This window comes from Podarcis muralis, chromosome 2 (genome assembly GCF_964188315.1).
Source record: "Podarcis muralis chromosome 2, rPodMur119.hap1.1, whole genome shotgun sequence".
Lineage (NCBI taxonomy): Eukaryota > Metazoa > Chordata > Lepidosauria > Squamata > Lacertidae > Podarcis > Podarcis muralis.
In genome coordinates, this window is record NC_135656.1 from 77,064,780 (window position 1) to 77,070,779 (window position 6,000).

The window sequence follows — 6,000 nt, forward strand, 5'->3', positions numbered from 1 at the left end:
TTCGTTCACACCAGTCAGCACTGGGTGGTGTATTCTGTTTATGTTACTTTTATCTTGCTTCTTTTTCTTTTCTTTTTGTACTACTTTGGCTTGTGTGTGCTCCATTACTATTGTGATCATTCATACACAGCTGTTGCTTACCTTCTTTTTAAGAATAAAGGTCCAGAGTCCTGAAGCAAAACTTAGGGGGCTGTGTGTGTGTGTGTGTGTGTGTGTGTGTGAGAGAGAGAGAGAGAGAGAGGAGAAGAAAGAAGAGGATGAGGAGGAGAAGTTTGGATTTGATATCTCGCTTTATCACTACCCTAAGGAGTCTCAAAGCGGCTAACATTACCCTTTCCCTTCCTCCCACACAACAAACACTCTGTGAGGTGAGTGGGGCTGAGAGACTTCAAAAAAGTGTGACTGGCCCAAGGTCACCCAGCAGCTGCATGTGGAGGAGCGGAGACGCGAACCCGGTTCACCAGATTACGAGGTTTCAGTCTTAATTGTTGTGGGTTGCTAAGTTTTGGGTTTTTTGTTTGCTTTGGAAGGATCATTGAAATAGGACACATTTTTAGCATTCTTGTATTCTATTATAACAGCAGTCACCACTGCAAACATAGAGTATCAAGAATGCATATTTATATGTGTTTGGTGAGTGTTTGGCCACTACCACTGTGAGCCTGAATAGAGAGCAGGAGTAGGGATCTGCTGGTCCTCCTGATGTTACTGGAATACAACTTGGTTAAAAAAAAAAAAAACCACCTCAGACAAGTGGTATATTGTATTAAAAAAAAAAAATGCAACTCCCATCAGGCTTGATCATGGACCATGCAGGGCAGGGCTGATGGGAGCTGTAGTTCAATATCTTGAGGGCCAAAGGTTCTCTATGTCTGGAGTAGAGCTCTGTTCAAGTATGTTGTTCCCATGGCAACCTTACCTCTTAATAACATCAGCCTGCTTTGAGTCCTCCGTGGTCTTCCTTGTGTACTGGGTATGCTAGGTAGTTGTTTTTGTATCAAAATTACGATCACATGAGAGGAAAGGTCAGTAGCTACATTCTGCATCACATGTCTGTAGAACCAGAGTAAGGGAATGTAAAAAGAACAGGGCGTGTAGATGCAAGGGCTTTTTAAAATAAGAAATGTAGGAAGCATGAAAATGAAATGACAAATGTCCCTTATGAAGGGTGCTTTATATCAAAATCAATGTGACAGTTTTAGTAACAGACCAACAATGTACAGTGAGTGTAGCCCGTCATCCATCACGAGAAGGGCTGAAATGATCTTGTGTTAATCGGATGCAGTGTGCTCTTTCTTGAACTGAGTAACAGCTTTGTCATAAATTAAAAGTAGCCTATTGTAGCAAAAATGCTATTTTTCCACCTCAGTTCTATGTGAGCATCCAGAATCTCTGTTTAGAATTCCTCCCACGCCTGTGCAGCTAACAGAGAAATCTGTTAGCTGGATATGAATACTCAATCAAAGTGATACAACAGTCAGCGAATTATGAAATTCTAGAAGAGTGTTATGTTATGAAGTGGCCTCCTGATTGTGTTGGTGAAAAGTTGGAAGATCATGTTCTGCGAGAAATGGATCCTTGATAGCTTGCAACAGGTCTAAGGAGTCTCAAAACCAAATGATTCTGTACTGATTTGTACTCTCACCTTCATGTTCTTTGGGTCATCTGCAATACTGTTGTTTATGCTTTTGAGTCTGTGGTGTAGAGCTGCTATTATCCCATATGCTTCATCTTTTTTATAGCACGCATTCAAAGCAGACAGTTAACCAAATGTTCAGGACAGAATTACGGAAGGTCAAGGCATCAAGGCCCTGACTGGCAACCAATCATACAAGTCGGCTAATTTGAGTCAGGGGAAGAAAGGGGCATGTTTTGCCAGATGGATAAAAGCAAAAATAATTCTTTGCCAAGATATATGGCATTCTGAGTAGAAAAGGAGTGTTTGAGGAAATGGATCCTTCATGTTCCCCTTTTGTTCCTTATATTTGCACCAAAAAGGTGGAAGGGGGTAGGAAAAGATAGACAGAAGAATGCAGTTTTGCCATTTTCTCTTGCAAAACCCTCTCCCTCAGTCCTTAGTTCTCACAAATGGTAGATGAAGTTGTGCACCTGGATTGGAGGTGAGGGAATGAGACAGACAAACGGTTTCCTGTGCATAGAAAACGTGACACTCTCCCTTGCACCTGATCTTTCTCCTAACATGTTGTTTATTCTACCCTGTGGCAGATCATTCTATCTGGTAAGTTTGTACCTATAATGGAAGCAGTGGAATCCAGCCACATGCTTAACCTACCTGAGAAACTAGGCCTCTGAAGAAATGCAACAGGGAGAGGTGGACTAGCAAGATAGGCTTAAGCCTATTCCCTGAAAGGTCCTATGTGGTATTTTGTTAGACCATTTCCCCAGTACTTCTATGCCAGTTTATATACTGGTAAAATACATGTGCATGCATGTATGGTTCTTCACTCCAATAAGCCTCAGCTCATTGCGTATCTTTCTAAATAATTAGACTCTGAAAAGAAAATTATATTCTAATTGCCTTCTGTAGGAAAGTTCCTAAATTTCAAGGGAAACAAACTCTTGTGTCACAAGGTATTTCAACAAGAACATTAGTTTGAAAATAAATAAACCAGTTTCCAACAGGTAGACTGGCTTCCTTTTGCGGGTTTTCCTCAATAGCTTGAACCCTTGTGGCCTGTGGCTTTGTGGTTTAGATTTAAGGATTGGGGTAAGGTTGTTTTGAAGAGGAAAAAGTGTAGCAGGAAACCTTTTGTCACCAGGATCCCTGAAGCTTCCCATTTAGGAGAAGCAGCAAGAGCAAAGGAAGCATAGTCTGTGGATGAGGGGAAGAATAAGCACTATGGAGTGGTTAAGAGAAAGCCATTTCAGTATTTGAAACGGTCCTGTTACATGGGACATTGTCTGTCTGGAGAATGTGTTCTGTGAAGCGCATATACAAAGCCACAGCTATCACAGCAGTTTCAAAAAGTGTTCAAATAAAAATAGAGGGGGTCACAGGCAGCTATCACTAGCAATTGTGCATCTTTTGCTAATATGAGAAAGGATAAGATAAAATGATCTTTTTTGTTGCTTACATTGAACAAATACCTGAAGAAGCTTCTCATTGCTAACACAATACAGTATTGTAATAGTAACTGTAAATCTCTGTTGCAAGCACAACAGCTGGATACGATTAAGAAGCTAGATCAGGCCTCCCCAGCCTGGTGGGCTCCAGATATGGGGGACCACACTTCCCATCATCCCTGTCCAATGGCCATGCTAGCTGAGGCTGGTGGAAGTTGTAATCCAAAACATCTGGGGAAAGGTTATCTGCACCATTGTTAAGAAAGGGTTCTCCCCACATTGTGCCCAGTATCCTGTGGAATGTTTAAATGACGGCCCAATAAATGTCCACAACCAGTGAACCAACACAAACCAGTACTGTGCCAGCAGAGGTACACTGTGTCCATCTTTGCTTGCTTAGGGATTATGACTTTTTAGCACAGAGTGGTGGTGGACGTGTGAAATCTCTTATCAGTTTTTTCATTTAAAAAAACGCCACATGCTTACATGAGATTTAAGAGCACTTTATTGTTCATTAAGGCTACTTTTAAGTACAAAAAAGATGGCCTGCCAAACCTTTTTTTTAAATCTCCAGGTGAAACAAGGCCACAAAAGAATGATATATTACAGATTTACAAACACGGAGAGCATTGTTCAAGCTGAACTGTAGATAATGTGGCTCTGTGAAAAAAACTTCATGTAACAGTGAGGTTACTCTCCCTCTGCCTCTTTCCACCCCAACCCCTTTGGCTTTCTCAGAGTAATTATGTTTCCCATAGAGTCTTTATTTCCAAATGATTATACAGGAGACAACACATCTCACTGAGCCTATAATCCTAAGCACAGTTACTTGGAAGTAGGCTCCACCAAAATCAGCAGAGTTTCCTTCCAAGTATTGTGTATTTAAGATGAGGCGCCAATCTTTGCCCCACCACAAATCCATTTACCTATCACAGATAGGTAAACTTGATACTGTAACATTGTGCTTAAACGAAATGTCAAAGGAGTTACATATCTCAGAGTCCATCTACAGTCATTAGTACTTTCCTGTTAGACCGCTCAGTAGCCTGTAGCAATAACACACTAGTGGCTATTAATTGCTAATGCAGTGTTCTCATAGAATAACTGTGTTCCTGCACTTTTACTGTATTACAGACATCTACAAACAAAAAAAGATCAACTTTTTTCTCCAAACAGACAAAAAAAAAGAGAGAATGATTACAGTAAAGGAAAGGGAAAAATTAAATAGCTACATATCATTAACAAATTAATTGTTCCTCAAAAAATACCTACAAATTTCTCTGTACATTCTTTACGCACAGCGTAATGATGGTCTTAAAGTTACCTATATAAAAAAAGTGTGTTCTTTTTTTCTCCAATTTCCTTACGGGGAGTAGGGTACCAAATGCCAAAGCAGACAGAGCACTGAATACCCAGTATGAAGATAGTGAAATGGGTGGCAAGGGTCCTTTTCCTGCTTTTTCAAAAATAAAAAATAGGCAGTCACACTTAATATGGAACAACAGAAACAAGTTATCTTATGTGTCTTGACCACCTATGCCTTTTTTCATATTGAATAGCTTTACTATTTTAAACAAATGTAAAAGCCAGTATGGACCCAATACTGTAACACAGCCCAGAATACATCACATGCAGTTCTGTCTTTCACCTATTCATAAACTCTCAATACAGCCAGTCTTGTCAGATAACCCAATATAAAAAGCCCTCGTTGTGACTGTACTGGGGATTGGTGGAATGTGTGGGTGTGGCTAAGGAGTGGGTGGGCCGCTGCATTTAACAAAAAGCTGAGAAGCTCATTACTACTAACACAAGTCTCTTCTTTATGCCTGCCTCTATTACCTAGTTAGTGGCTATTAATATAGCAAATGAAATAAATGCAAGTAACACATTTATAACCGTGTTTTCGTTTTCTTTTTAAATGGAGGAATGTACTGGTGCCTTGGCCTAGGTTTATAAGCAGCCTCAAAAATAAGATTGTGAAAGGCAATCTTGTCCTGGTAAAAATATTTAGCAAGATAGCAGTTTTCTCCAACTGGTAGCTTTCATAGATATTCTTTAGATTTTCATAACTGTGTATGAAGCAGATGATGATGCAGATTTTAAATCGTTCAGTAATGAAAGAAACTATAGAAGTACCCCACAGCATTGTATATATACTATAAACTGCTTAATTTGAGGCCTGACCTGAGGCTGTCCATGGTTGCTGGCTGCTACTAAAGTGAATATCAAATACAAATATCAGAGTACAACTGTACCAGCAGTAAGTCTATCTAGGACTGTTACTGAAAAATAAAAATAAAACTAGTTCTCAACGAAGGCTAATAAGTATTATATTTCTTACTGTCTATACATTAATAGATACCAGCTATTTTTTTCATAAAACATGCATCTTTAAGCACTATTGAACCCTCTGACCTCAGCTCTATTCTTACAAACTGCAGTGTTAAGAAACATTTAAAATGCCCATGAATCGGTCAATTATGCAGTCCAGTTGCAAGCATTAAGCGTCTGAAATCTAAGAGATTTCTAGAGAGAAAGACCTATAACCTGTATGAGACTTCCCCTTCCTAAGCAAATTTTGCTTTCTTGCTTTAAAGAGAGACAGAAACATCATCTTTAGACTTTTTTTTTTTCAAAGCAGTTTGCCCTCAGAATATAAGCATCGTGCACAAAGTTGCTATGCAACTCTAGACCTCCTCCAATAGTGCAAATCATACATGACAGTTCTTTTCAAGTATATACATACAAAGTTACTTCACAAGGGAAACAAAAGCAATGGAAGCAAAACCCAGACCAAATTCTACTCTCAAGAAGCTAACCAAAAGCACACAGCATTTGGGTCAACCAACTGTACAGAATGGCTTTTTAAAAAGTTATTACTTTTATTTTACTTTTGCCCATTAACTTCCTTCTGTG